Here is a 15,745-nt window from a genome sequence, read left to right as displayed (position 1 = left end):
CAAAAAAAATTATTGCATTTAAATATGCAAAGCTGTTTTCCTTTTACGCACAACCTTAGGCTGAAAATGATTAGAACTAAAAAACTCGAAGTAAGCCGGTAAACGGCTATGACATAATAGTTAAAGAAAGGTAACACTAAGTCTTTGAAGTAAAATCTGTCATTTTTATACTCAATGCAAGTCAATGTTATTCTGAAAATGCACACACGTTGCTCCTTCGAAATAAATACATTTCTAGAATAATTTGAAAAGAAAAAGCCATCATTAACTGATGTCTTTACTTCCCTTACTAGTGTAGAGCCTCCCACCGCCCCAGATAAAATATTTAATATTGTATGGACGACACTTCTGGAGGCTATCGAACGAGAACCGCGGCTGCTGCAGAAAAAGGATTTCATCGGTTGACTTAATTTGATAAAATCCTCACCACAACAAAATGCAAAAGTTCTGAGATGCCTGCATACAGAACTTTTAAGTTTAAAAGGGTTATAAGGGTCGTATATCTTACCAAAACAAAATGAAACTTCAAGTATATACACAATTTGATCAGCCAACGAAGCTCGGGGAAAACTGTGAGCTTCGCCACAACTACCTTGGTAGTTAACAAAACATCAGAATATCTCGGGTGAAAGGTAAAACACAAAAAAGTCATAGAGCGTACCTTAGATTTACTGAGCAACCTTTTCGCGTACAAAAACTGCTGACTTTCAAAACTCAACTAAATTCATAAAAGAACATCTTTCTTATTCTGCTACGCATTTCTTGTCACGTGTAGGACTTGTGCTCTCCTTAAAACCTTATATGTTGGAGTATCTTAACCGAAATTTGTCAAAAACCAAAAAATTATTTACGGGGGAAACTTCAAAAACAGTTCCATAGACTTTCACTGTGACGTGTTCAAGTTCTTTGCTCAAAAATGTATTTTTGCGTGGTACTGGGACGAGCAGCTAAAGTCACACAACACTGATCACAATCATTCTTTCCGTCAGTCCTCGTTTCTACTCCTCACTTACTGAATGAAACTGGTGTTACTAGTAATGAAGACCAACATGAGGCAGTGCTTGTTTCGCGATGGATTCCACTCTGTTTTTGTCACCCATCGGATTCCCAACTAGCCACAGGGACCTCAGATTAGGAATGGGTTCCAAACAACATACTAAACCACGCAAGTCACATTCATCCAAATTTGAACGAGTAAGATCTACCCTCAACAAGCAGGGGAAAAAGTGAAAACACTCAGTCAGTGGAGTAAGGTAACCTCTGAGGCTGAAACCAGAGATCCTGAGCTCCTTGAAAGCTAGAAATGGTTTGTTGAATCCTTCAAATAGTGCCTTCATGTCCTCCACTTGTACGCTTCTCTTCATCTTCCAGACTTCTAGACAGGGTTTCTCTAGAGATGACATATCAGGAAGTGACCGACCGAGTGCCGCAGCTATTGCTGGAGTTAATCTAAAGTGAGACAATCTCAGTTCCTGAAGAGTCTTGTGTGTGATACTGGAAACCAGTTCGTTTTCTGCTTCAGCACAGCAGTCACCCAAGTAAAGGCAGCATTGGATGAGGTTTTTGAACTGTCGTAACAAACCAACGAGCTTCAATGCCTCAGACGGTGTCAACGAATAGTAACGGAAACAGCCATCAAGCCTCAACTGACACGTATGAGGATTTGGTATTTGTTTCAGGCATTCGAAAGCACTCTCATTCACTTGACCCATTGAAATTCTTTTGAAACTTTTTCAATCTCTTATACGAAAACTGCGTACGGTTAACTACTCGTTAACCTCTGGACCAATGCGTAGAGAGCTAAGGAATTTCAGCGACGACGGTTGAGGACACAAACTTGCGGAATGAGATGGAGCGAAACTCTCAGTGAACAGTTTGGCATGGTCATCACAACACAGTTCCAGTTCAGTGAAGTAAAGGAATGACTGACCACTCAGTGTGGAAATGAAGGATGCAAACTAAGTCACAATACCTGTTACATTTGACTGCTTTGAATTTCTTTAAAAGTTCTTCAACTGAAACAACCGCCGAATTCTCAGTTGTTTTTAAGCGGAATATGTAAGCAATTGAGAAACTCAAGCGACTCCTATAGCGCTGTTATATTTTCATTGCCCCAGCGATCAATGAAAACCACACCACAAATTGAAACTTCATTTAAAATTCTCCGTTCCGGCACAATGTCATAAATTGATCTTCCATACGGCGGAAGAAAAATGATCCCCTCGGTGCAATTTAAACAATGTCTAAAATGTTCAGTTTTCGATTCAACTTCTTTAAAGGAACCGTAGACAAGGCCAATGAAACTCCTCTGTTTGTCAGTGACGTCACATAGTGTCACGTCTTTCTCGCTTTGTTCATCAGGTATTGTCTTTGACAAATCCAGTTCAGAGTCACAGACTCTAACTGATGTCACGTGTTCAAAAATCTTCAATGATCCATCATCTGACAAACCGCAAATAAACTGGAACACATTCTCCAATGACTCACAGTCGTTCAAGGTTCGGGCGCGGTCGTTGATTTTACCGAGATTTCCATGAACGACACATCGGTGGGTGATGTACTACGCTGCTAAGAACTCCTTTATGCTCTTGTGGATGAACGATACCATCCCTGCTGGTCGAATATTTTCTGCATACTCATTGACTTGAAGTAAGCCCAATATCCGACTTTTTTCATCAAGGATGACAGCGGACAGTTGATCGTACTCGAATACATGATCGTCATTTAAAAGGCATTCTAAAGCCACCTTTCCGATTCAACCAGAATATCTTTAAAATCTTCAACTTTGCGAAAAGTAAAAGGAGAACATTTCCCTTCATTATGATCCAAAACGTACTGAATGATCGCTACGTACAATTTTGTTTTCGAGTTAGGAAAGTTCCGTAACTTTCCATTTTTCCACAAAGAGCAAAAGAAAAGTAGAAGTAGCGGAACTCTCACCAAATCTGTCACGCCTCACATGAGTAGATGAACTCTTAAAGCTAATGCTCCCATCTCGCTACCAAGCATTCTGATCATAAAGGCCTCTCTGTCCTCCTCACTGAAACCAGTGATCTCAGCATGCATGCACGTCCTGAAATTCTACCAGCTCGTCAGCTTTGGAAATTCGAGTTGTTATCAACACACAACAGTTCCTCAGGTTATCTCTTCTGAATATCTCAAATATTTCAGAGTTCCATGCGTAATGATACTCGTCGTAACCATCAAAAACCAGGAGAACTTTGTCTTGGTTCTGAGAGATGTAACTCAGGAGGCCGTCTTTCATGGCTGTGTCCTCCTCGACAAATATATGAGAGGCGCTTATGACATCTCTGAGGCTTTGGTGTTTGGATACTCTTTTGAGATCAATTACAACAGCAAGCTCGAACTTCTTCAGGATAGCTCTCTGTTCATCTGTCAACCTGTTTTCGTCAAGTTCAGCCCAGTCCATTGCCAGTTTCTTCACAAACGTGCTCTTCCCGATTCCAGTCTGCCTCTTGTACGAGTATCCTGTTTGACGGCAATCCGTTCTTGTTTTCAGCGAGAACATCAGTGTAGGGATTCAGCTCAGCACGTGATGGCCCAGCTGGGCTTTGTTCCTCTTTCACCCAGGACAGTCGAGTGTAGATCTGGTGAATGTTTACGGCAGATTTTTTGGACCACACAGAGGTGAGTACCGTGGCGGTTCTTTTGTAATGCGCTGCAAGTTTACGCCGACAAATTTGCACATCAAAAGGGGGTGCTTCTGTTTGGGGAAAACAAAAAAATTTTCCTCTCACCATTTTTACAATTTTAATCTGCAGCTGGCTGGCAGCAGTTAGCCGCTGGCTCTATCGTATGAATCATTTATTCAAACGAATATACAAAGAAGTTTTAAAATAAAGTTAATTTTAAAAGCTAAGAGGAGACGGCTTCATACTTCGTTAGGAAAAAGAAAAAAAAAGCGATAAATGAGATGCAATGAATATAAAAAATAAAAAAAATATATGAACTTCATATATTCATTGCATCTCATTTATTACTTTCACGGGTTTATTACGAATCAACTTAACGGCCTGTTCCCAGTTGGCTTGTTAGCTCAATTGGTAGAGCGCTGCACTAGAATCGCAGAGGTCAGTGGTTCGAGTCCCGTGCAGGCCTGATTTTTTTCAGGTCTGACTTTCGCTATTGCATAAATAGCGCTATCTACTGCGAGGATCGCACATCATACGTATAAAGCGATAAGTTCAAGTTTTAAAGTTCCTTAAACTGGGAGACACAATGGATTTAAAGTAAATCGTTGTGAAACATAACATTCACATGTTTCAATGATGGTGCTGGTTATGATGTACAGATTACTGAGAAAAAAACGTTTTTTGAAGAAATATCCAGCTTTATTGAATCACTCTCTGAAGTTCGCCTTTCTTTGTTTTTCCTCTCTTTTACTTGGACTCCTGGTAAAGTTCTCCGAGTGAATTAAAGGAATCCCGTCCCCAGGGTCCTGACGCCCTTGACCAGCAATTATTCTTCTGCATAAGGGCGACGGAGGCTCCAGGAGAGACACTTGAAGCAAACTTTGATGCCATCTTTTAACGGCAGCGGAATAAACTAGGCGCTGGTGAAGTAGGCCTCATTCGTGGAGCTCGTGTAGCGCATCGGTGTCAATGGAAGAGCTTCCCACGGCGCATCGGCGACACTGAAAGAGCTTCCCGCGGCGCATCGGCGTCACTGAAAGAGCTTCCCGCGGCGCATCGGCGTCACAGAAAGAGCTTCCCGCGGCGCATCGCCGTCGCTGAAAGAGCTTCCTGCGGCGCATCGGCGTCGCTGCAAGAGCTTCCCGCAGCGCATCGGCGTCGCTGCAAGATCTTCCCGCAGCGCATCGGCGTCGCTGCAAGAGCTTCCCGCTGCGCATCGGCGTCGCTGCGAGAGCTTCCCGCGGCGCATCGGCGTCGCTGCAAGAGCTTCCCGCTGCGCATCGGCGTCGCTGCGAGAGCTTCCCGCTGAGCATCGGCGTCGCTACAAGAGCTTTCCGCTGCGCATCGGCGTCGCTGCAAGAGCTTCCCGCGGCGCAACGGCGTCACTACAAGAGCTTCCCGCTGCGCATCGGCGTCACTACAAGAGCTTCCCGCTGCGCATCGGCGTCACTACAAGAGCTTCCCGCTGCGCATCGGCGTCACTACAAGAGCTTCCCGCTGCGCATCGGCGTCACTGCAAGAGCTTCCCGCGGCGCACCGGCGTCACTGCAAGAGCTTCCCGCGGCGCATCGGCGTCACTACAAGAGCTTCCCGCGGCGCATCGGCGTCACTGCAAGAGCTTCCCGCTGCGCATCGGCGTCACTGCAAGAGCTTCCCGCGGCGCACCGGCGTCACTGCAAGAGCTTCCCGCGGCGCATCGGCGTCACTGCAAGAGCTTCCCGCGGCGCATCGGCGTCACTGCAAGAGCTTCCCGCTGCGCATCGGCGTCACTGCAAGAGCTTCCCGCGGCGCATCGGTGTCACTGCAAGAGCTTCCCGCGGCGCATCGGTGTCACTGCAAGAGCTTCCCGCGGCGCGCTAACGTCAACTTTTTTTTCACTGATATTTTTTTCACTCGCGCGATGGACTTTATCGAAAAGGAGGGATTATTAGTCGTTTAGCTGCGAAAGTAACCGTTTGAAGTTCCCATGACAACCTTAATTACATATTTCTCTTATGGGCCAAAATAGAAATTACAACAAGGAATGACTTCAAAGAAGATTTAAAAAGATATCCTTCAATCCCAAGACATCAGTTTCAGAACCCAGCCTGTAGTGGACACTTATCTTTTGAGTTAGCCAGAGACATGTTTTCCTCTACGTTTCAACCAGAAAATAAAATGTCAGAAGAAAATAAATCTGTTTCATTTACGACCCCTTGCGAATGGTTTAAAACATTACCGATGATTAGTATTGTTTTATTCCGTTGTTGACCTCTTCCTAAAGCACCCAATGAAAACCCTGTTGATCAGAAAATCTCCATGGCACTGAACTTAAAAAGAATCTGCGTCTATGAATTTGAAGCTTCAACACCCCCCCCCACCAGAGAAGTCCTGTACCCCAGGGCTAAGATTGAGTTTAAATGCCCTAGCCAAGTACCAGATTTGATGGCCAATTTTTCTGTAAAAGGAAAAATAAGTGATTGTTACTATCTACACATCAGACCGAGCCTGAAAACATAGATTTTGTAGACCTCCTCTTATGAGCCATTTGCTTGCAGAAATAAACTATTTACCCTTTAAACACTTCCATACCTAGGTATTTAACACTTGAATTCTGGTGGAAAGAATTGACACTTCTAGTTCAAATTATCCGCCTCTACCAGGCAAAGTCTAAATCCCCCATGCCCGGGCACGGACGACGGTCAAAAGCACGTTGGTTGCCCGTGGAGATGTTGAAACTTTAAATTCATAGACGCATAATGTCTTTATCAAGTTTTTCTTGTTAAATAGTCCAAATCATCAACGAGGGGTTGAATTTTGAATAGGAGGTAACTAGGGAGGTTGTGCCCACGCTCGACTCTCCCATCCCCTCCCGATCAAGCCTGAAACAGAATCACATTCATCCTCTGTAATCTCAGAACGACTTACCTGGTTTCTCACACACGATGTCTTTTTCAATGGCCCTAAGTCTTTCCAGGATAAGTTTCACTTCTTTTTTTCCAGGTGGCTTCGTCATCATCTAGCCTTACTTGAAGGACAACAGCCGTTTGCTGGACTTGGAAAAGCATAGCGCTCTGCAGAAACAAGTCATTGATGATACCATTTACTTCTGTTTTTATCAAAGAAAGAAGATCATCATCCATAGCATGACCCATACACAGCTGGCAACCTACAAAGTAACAAGCAATCGGAAAAATAAAGAAAATTTGGAGGCTTTCAATTTCGTCATAATCACTGCACCCCATAAGTATACTACTGAAGAAACACAATGTTAGACAGGTGAGGACAGGGCAGGTGAGAGAGCAATTTTTTTTAGTTGACATGTGAAATGTATAATATTTAGCATATGACAAAAAAAAAAAAAGAAATGAATAAAACACAGCTAACTATACCTTTCCCTCGACAATCAGATAATTGATCCAATGTGTTCTTCTCCATACCACCAGTCAGCCCCAGACTTCTTACCAGGGTCTCCAGCTTTGAGAAGCAATCATTGAAGAAAGCTCCAGTCCATTCTGTCACATCAAAATGGCCCCACTTGTTGCTCACATCTTTCCTGACATAATCAGCTGATGTTTGAATAGCAGCACAAAAAATGGCAGTTGGGTAGTAGTTATTAAACTGCAACAGTTGAAGGATGGCAGTCACGTCTAGTGACTCATCAAAGGCTGAAAACTCTGCAAGATGTTTGTCACGCAAATACAACTTGGCCAGGTCTACTGAACTGCTAACAGTGCAGTTGTACAAGTTGGTATGATTACCATGGTTGACCAGATTGTTGTTGATATTCTGAAATTTCAATCTTCTTAGGTTGGGATCAGTGTTAAGCTGATGATAGGTCAGCGTCCCCAGGGTACAACGTGGGGTCAGACAACTGCAGTATGTGTGTAATGAGTGTCCATTCCTTGTTTGATGACATCTCGTAAAACTGGAGCAACAACTTTGATAATGGCTATTCCAGTGACGACCCATCTTTTTTCAGAATCAGACAGAATCATCTCCAATGATTTTTGTGATGTCTTCTGACAAAAAATCTGGTTACCGCAGAATTTGACCATTCACATGTCACTGGCAGAATCTGGGAAAAAAAAAAAACACGGAATTCATTATTTGAGTGAAATTAATTTGTCAAGACCATTGATTCCCACTTTAAGGGCCCTATTATTCTTGCGCAGCTGACCTTCAAAATTTTCAAGTCGGATTTTTCGTTCCTATGCGATCGAGTTAGACCTTGTGGAAGCCAGAATATTAAGTAGCAATATTATGGAATACTCTGTTTGGAAAATAATGGCTATCAAGGTCTTAAAGGTGACTGAATAAGGTCTAGAGTCAACGACACTACAATTCTCTAAAGGGATGGGAATTGTGGCCGTAAAACGAAACCGAACTTTCGGACTTCAAGCAGGGCCTCGCGACAATTTGACGATTCCATGGCGCGGTAAATAATATGTTAGTTACTGCCAAATATATATTGGTTTTTCGCATTTCCTTTTCAACCCTTTGTAGTTTCTGTTGCGTCACTATCTTTAGCGTTTGTGGTGTTTCTGCCGCGGAAAGCTATTATTCTTTGTATTGGTTAGTTTTGTGGAACGTGCTCAGGAAACTTTTCAGTTCTAGTCAACGTGTCATCGTGTTAAGATCCGTAAAGCTCAACGTCAAAGCTGTGAAATGTCCAACGTGGACACAGAAGTAAATCATTCACTTTGTGCATGTTATTCATCATAGTACTGAAATCTAAAGTTTGTTTTCGTAGTTCTAAGGTAGTTCCTAGTCGATCTAACTATAGTTTTTCGCTGGATTTATCTCCTACTTTTCGAAACCGCTTTGTACATTATCTTTATACTGCCCAATCATCGCTTCGCTACGCGTCGCTTCTTTTTCAACGTTCTTTACGTCTAATCGCTCCGCTTCAATAAATTTGTTTACATCCTTACCGAAGTGAGCATCATCATTTATTGTCGCGAAAGTTCTTAAAGCGCGTCAAGAATTTTCTGTCCTAACGTGGGATTAAATTATCGTCCTCTGAGTAACGTTTTACGCTCACATGTGTTCAAAAAGTATTGTTTAATTTAAGATTTTGTGTCAAATAGGTCAGTATACTTTCAGAATTTTCAATATGACGGTACGAAATTTCTTGCCGTGAAATCAAGTAAAAAACGATCTAAGCATGATGACTTTTACCGTATTGGCTTTGTACACGTAACAAATTTGTACGTTTTCCACTTAAAGCAGTAATTAAGAACTGTTTTGAATAAAACTGTCGTCCGAAATATGTCTTGGTCATTTTCGTCTCGCTTCTTTTTAACAGATACCATGAGACTTGAGTTATCTTCACTCGGAGAAATTTGCATATTCTCTTTGATGTCGATTTTTGTGTAAAAAGTCAATCGGGGAACAAATAAGCGCAGCAATGCGACAGAAAAACTCCTTTGGGGGCAAAATATTTCCTTAGGGGAATGAATAATCGCAGCAATGCAACACAAAACCTGCAGGAGACAAAAAACTGCGATCGTAACTAGTCGCCAACGCGAGTTACGAAAATCGAACGTTATTGGAAAAGACCGAACTGAATTCCGAGCATTATCCGAATGTTTATATTGTTACGGAAGGATGGAAGGACTGACTTGCTCTCTGGATAGCATAGTATCTACGACTTCACAGAAGTCCATAGATACAAAAACTGGCAGACAAACTAAATTATTTCTCTGAAGACGAAGAGCCGGAATGGCTGGTGAATCTTAATCCAAGTTTATTAGATAAATCGAACGAAGAAGAAAGTTAGATGAAAATGAAATTTCATCACTTATTGAAGAAAATAGAAACGGCATCGCGACAACGCGCCAATACCGTTCTGCTTCGCATAAATCTATCACGCACTCCCCAAAAACTCCGCGAAATTCACCCGCACCGAAATAACAATTTGGCGTGTTGGATAATAAATAACTTATTAGGCGTTTTGGTGAGTTGTATCGCTGAGTATTTTGTTCATTATTAGTGATTTAACTCGCTCTACGGGCTCGTCAAAATACAGCAAAACTCGTAAAAGTACTCAGCGACACTACACAACAAATGTCTAAGAATCCAACTCAAGTGAATTAAGGCCTGGGTCCCATGACTATTTTCTTTATATTTCACAAAGTTGTTCATAACTTCCATGAAACTGGACCGATCTCAGTGAAACTTTGCCAAAAGTCGAGACTTAACCTTCTTTATCGATTCGTGACGTCAAGGAACCGGTGTGAAATTTGATACCTCTAAAACCCTGCAGTTTAAGCGCCGAAAATGCTGTGTAATGAGAGTAAAACTTCTGTTATTTTTGGTAGACATTCGATCGTGTTTTACTTAGTTCAGATTTCGCCTGGAACGAAGTGAAATTTCAGCCTTGTTCGGCAAAAATATTTGAAAACAATGCAAAACAAAACAAACAAACAAACAAACAATTCTCGAGAGTGCGCAGTACTGACTGGCCACAAAGGGTTAGGGTTAGGGGGGAGTGAGTGTTGAAAAAGAGGAACTATTAGAAAATATATGATGTAATGAGACCTCAGAATGCAAGGAATGCGAAGTTGCGAACTTTAACATGATTCTTCGAAATTCTCAGGGGGGCATACCCCCGGACTCTGGCGCTCGCAAACCACCCTCCCAGGCTACGTACTTCCCTAAAAATAGATACACACATTAAAAAAGGAAATGCATGTGTTGATACAAATACATGTGGAGTGAAACAGAAACATAAGCTCATCGCGTTTTGCGTGAAACTCGAGTAACTGTCAACTGTTATAGCTCGAATATACTAAGTAGAACGACTTAAAATTCGGGAAATATTTCACTGCTGGACCTGAAGTATTTTCGGCTTCGTGTCCGGAAGCTCGTGGAAAACACTGCATTTCACAACAGTTTAAAAACTGGTAATCGTACTCTTTAGCCATGTAAACAACAATAACACTGCCTAGGATGGTAGAGCTCGAATATATTGAGTGTAATGACTTAATATTCGGGAAAATATTCGACTGCCGGACACGGAGTATTTTCAATTTCCTGTCCGGAAGCTTGCGGTAGGCTTCAAAGTTATGAATACCGGCATAGCGGTTGCCAAGCTCACAAAAACTCACATTACGGTGGAAATAGTGAAGTTTTCAGCCATATAAAGAAGGATTTGTTATCATTAACTGAAAATCAAAAAAGCAATTGACTGCCTGACACAGAGTATTTTGAAAACACTGCCCGGCTGCCGGACATAGGAGACATAGCGTTTTTTCTTTTTGCTTGGGACAGGCAAAACTAGATGTTACGGCTAGATTGCAGAATACCCGGCCACTCATTTACTTGTCATTGAATAAGAATAGCCTCTATTGTGTTATGTTTCGTTCTTCAGAGCCTCACGGATCTCGGTGTTTCAATGAACGAAAATTTGTGATTTTCTTCAAGCCCCAGAATGATTTTTATTATGTTACATGTAACAATTTCATAGTGTCTACACTGATGGCTATTATGGATACAGTGGAAGACATGTATTCATGGTAAATGTATGGGACAACGCAAAAATTCAACCTCTGGTGTGGTTGATGTCCTGAACATCACATATCCTGGAAAGTTAACTCACAAAATAAACTGCTAACACGTATGATGAAGATCTGGTCTCTTTTGTCAAGGATAGAGCTCTCTCCCATGCTCTCTAGCAAGTAACAGTTGGGTTACAGTGCATTAAATCATTCTCCTTGCTCACCCAGAAGGGGACAGATTTGCAGGAGAATTACATTTCACTCAATATGTGCTTTTCTATTTAAATCAGTGGCTGACATATGCCACTTTCTTTCGTTTAGTCTATTTAGAATAATGCCCCTTGAACTAAATTATAAGGAATATGATAAATATATCTTATTAACCAAGCGCGAGGGCCGTACTGGGAGAATATCGGCCCGAGGTCTTGACAGTGCGGACCGAGCGCAGCGTGCTCCGTACAATAAAGACCGAGGGCCGATATTCTTCCAGTAAGGTCCCGAGCAAGCTTGGTTAATAAGAGATTTATTACACGACTGAAGTTCAAAGGGACACAAGTGCGGTATCATTCAGGACCATTCGGGACAGTGCCCGGTCCAATACTGAGTGAATATTGACCGGCAATAGAGCATTTTGATTGGTTGATTTTTAGTTATTGGCCCTCTGACTTCCCGAGTCGTGTAATAATATGTATGTGATTTGGTACGACATATCACATACTTTTTCAACTATGTGTTACAAACATTAAAATGAAATAAATACACAAATGAATACTTAATTCAACACAGACTATATCCTATTATTAGCAATTATTGCTCCTACCAGCTGTGTTAGCAAGAACTTAGTCTTGTTGACGTTCATTGTGAGTGTCTGGTGATCCGCGTTCATTGTGAGGGTTTGGCGATCCATATATTATTAAAGGCACTCTCTGCAACTATCTTTGTGTAAAAAATACCAATCCTTTCACCCTTACTTATTTAAAATAATCTCATTTATACAAGCATGGATGAGAAGCAGCAGCAAAGCAAAGTAAACAAAAGTGCAGACGAGGTGGTAAGTGTAATGTTCAAGGTCAGCGGTCGAGTTATCGTAGGACATGCGTATTAGGAGTAAGAAAAAAAGCGCATGGTGAATGTTAGTTGCAATGTTAGCGATCGACCATTAAACAGTTCCAGTTTCTACACATTCAGTCTCTCGTGTGGACATAGAGATTACTCCATGGAAAATGCGCGCGTACGATTTTTACTTTACGAGTTGAGGAGTATCAGAAAACGAACAAGTGAGCGCTGGGAACGAGTGAGTTTTCTGATACTCCTCAACGAGTGAATAAAATCGTACAAAGCATTTTCCATGGTGTAATTTGTTTATTTTATAGATATTGAGATTTTTGAAAAGAAAAATTGCTGGTCAATTTCATCAGTCTGGGCGCGCATGTTTAGAAAATCCATTCAATTGCTATTATAAACTAAAATATAAAGTTCTCTTTGTCTTTTGAAATGTTTAATGAAGGCAAAAAATCCAATTGTGTAGACGTAAATGACTTCTTTTGTGCGAACGCTTAAAATGAATTCACTCAAAAGTTCATTCAGCTCGGCGGGAGGAATTTCAGCTATTTCACTTCGTGCATCTCCTTTTGTTTGAAGGAACTCTGTAAACAAAGCAACGTCTCGTTTCGTTTTCTTCACCGTGTTCTGGTTTTCTTGTTCTTAAATAAAAGTCTCAATGGAACCTTCCAAAGAAGCAAACGTTGAACTAGCCATGTTGGATTCAAGAGTCAGAGTGAAACTCGCGGGCCACGATTGTGCACTAGTGAATTTTGGTCGTTCGCGTTTGTGATCGGGCGAACGGCGTTTTTTCACTAGTGAAAATTCATCGTTCGCGTTCCCTATTAGCTAACGGATTTAACGTACTAGTTTTACGCGGGCTTTTTGTCGTGTGTAAATCTCAGTATCTATGAAATAAACTATAGTAAGCTCCATCATAAACATTTTCTTGGCAAATTATACAATAGTTATAAAAAGGTATATGTTGTGCTTAATTTTTGTGCTTGGTGTAAACAATGATACAAATGAAAATTGCATTTTGTGTAAAGAAAGATAAAATTTAGCTCCTAGCCTAAGTTATGATGAGATAATGAGTCACTATCAATTTGGCCTCTATTAAAAGTAACAAAATCAAACTAGAGACAAAACTAAACCACAGCATACCTATACTAAACCCTCATTTTATTTGTATCAATATTACTAGTTTTTCTGGTGTTCACCCAATAGATTCAATCCACTAACAGACAAAGATGGCACCTGCACATTTAGGCTAAGGCACGTGTAGAAAGCAATATTTCACAAAACAACAACATATGTAAGGTTTAAATTTTTCGGATCTTTACTGCCTGTTTTTATGAGTGGTTCCAGGATTTTCTCGCGCAAAGAGTTCTGGTTGAATATACCAGTCGCCATGTTTTTTGGTATGGTGGTTTACAGAAACTGTTATCTGAAGTATCCTTCACCAATATTAATTTTGCGAACTTGTCACTGACAAAGAGCTAGTTTATGATTAGACACTGATCGTTTCATTGATTGCCGTGTTCTACATCATGATTTTTTAATTGAAGTAAAACAACTCCTTCACCATCAGTAATTGCATTAAAGATACTATGTTAGAAATCACAGCACCGTACCCCAAAATTTAATGTTGTCCCCGGCACAATTTCATTTTTAGAGCAAGGCAAAGGTAAAAATCAAACAAGACCACACAGACATCATCACAGAGGCAACATTACTATGTATAGTGTTTATATACGTATATGTGCACGATCCTTCGCAGTAAAGCAATATTTGAGCAATAGTGAAAATCAGACCTGAAAAAAATTTCAGGCCTGTACGGGATTCGAACCACTGACCTCGAACCACTGAGGTCAGTGGGGGGGGGAGGTAGGGGGTACTACCGCGAAGTTTGGTGTGCCGCGAAGGTTCGTGAACCCTAACCCTATTTAAGAACTAAGAAAGCAAACTGATACTCTTTTTAAGGCCCAAAGCCGAAAAATGACATCCTATTCAAGGAAAAAACAAAATTATTAATAGCATGAAAAGGAAAACTTTATTTTTCTCTGTAACATTGGATGTATAGCATCAAGCATAAAATACTAGAATAAGCCTAGTTTAATAATATGCAATCATAACCATGATCATCTTTCAATACTGTATCTCTACTGCTATTACTTTCTTATAGAACTGTAACAAGTACAATAATCATGTAAGATCTCTGTACAAATACGATCGTTAACAATATCCAGCGGTCTTCCTTGATTGTAATGAACACAGCTAACGGAACTAAAAACCGAATGGAAATGAAAAAAAAATTATTGTGAACGTTAGGCTTTCCATAGTTCTAATCAACCTCCGCCCTTTTCAATAAAAAGAACAATAACCTGAAGCGCATACTTCACAAGGATTAGAATATATACAATACTCCTTGGTACATTGAGTAAAATATTTACATTAACACACTGTCAGAAACTCCATAAGGGGTTAAACGTGTAACGGGAGTTCACAGCGTTGGAATATTCAATTTTGCTAAGTACCATCTCTGGAGAATCGTAGCTTTTGAACGTTCACGTACAATAAGCGTTGTTTGAATTTTGCAAATGCATGAAATAAAAGATTACTGGTGATTCCTCGCACAGTTTGGAATTTCGATTTGCACGTGAGGATTTGTAGCGGCGCCTAATGCATTTTTGATTGGTTAATTTTTCTCGCGTGATTTTCCAAATATGGTACTTAAACATATATGCGCAGTTAAGGAATCGTACACAATCGCGTGGATCACAATACTTCACAATACTTAAACGGATACATCAAGTTTAAAAAAAAAAACCGTGCGTTTAGGCGGGCGTTTTCACACTCCAGTATTAGAAAATAGAATAACGCTGCCCTAAGGACCACACCATGGACACAGAACAAAAAGGGTAAAAAGGATACCCTATTTAAGGACCGAGAACCTCAAAAACCATACCCTATTCCGCGGCACGTACCTATATGGCCCATATATGCGAGTGCCCCCCCTCCCGGTGAAATAAGTGTCCGTCCATTGTAAACTTTCGGCCCTCTTGACGCTGGTCACAAAAATGAATGTTCCAATAAAAGTAGCCATAAATATCAAAGCCAAGGTACTGAAGGTACTATGAGGTGCTGGAGCTTACGGCTAGTTTTCATCAAGCTTCACTGTAGGAAAATTGTTAGCTTAACGCAATATTCACAAATAAAGGTTTGTGAAACATTGTTCAACATAAAGTTTTAAACCTGCAACAAGGCTGTCCCTAAACATAAGGGGTAAAGGAAAGTAATTTCTTCTGTTTAAATTAGTCTACTGGACGCGTTTCCTTTTTTTTTTTTTAAGATAAAAAGCCGTCTGGTGCGTAACTATCGAGAGTCTGTGCGAGAAAATTCAAACGAAACGTAGAGGAAATCCATATTTCTTCGAAAAAGCGCGCGGGTATTAATTAAAAACTTCAGTCGTCCAAAAGGGAGAGGCCGCTTTTGGGAGGAGTGGCCTTCATTGAGGCGGGGGGAGGGGTTTACATTAGTTTTCCTTTCAACAAACTGTCAAGAGGGCCA

At 41.0% G+C, this 15,745-nt stretch overlaps 1 pseudogene across 1 annotated transcript; it reads right to left on the bottom strand.

Moving 5' to 3' along the window:
* Positions 1-143: 143 nt before the first annotated feature.
* Positions 144-7,630, bottom strand: LOC148736178 (NACHT, LRR and PYD domains-containing protein 7-like; annotated as a pseudogene). Its single transcript, XR_015998645.1, has 4 exons — positions 7,025-7,630; positions 6,602-6,801; positions 1,771-3,809; positions 144-1,719 (listed from the first exon to the last, which is right to left on the bottom strand). The product of XR_015998645.1 is annotated as an NACHT, LRR and PYD domains-containing protein 7-like (transcript).
* Positions 7,631-15,745: the final 8,115 nt, after the last annotated feature.

The sequence above is a fragment of the Stylophora pistillata genome, chromosome 3 (assembly GCF_964205215.1).
Source record: "Stylophora pistillata chromosome 3, jaStyPist1.2, whole genome shotgun sequence".
Lineage (NCBI taxonomy): Eukaryota > Metazoa > Cnidaria > Anthozoa > Scleractinia > Pocilloporidae > Stylophora > Stylophora pistillata.
The sequence above is the reverse complement of the archived record's forward strand: the minus strand, read 5'-3'. Positions and strand labels throughout refer to the sequence as shown.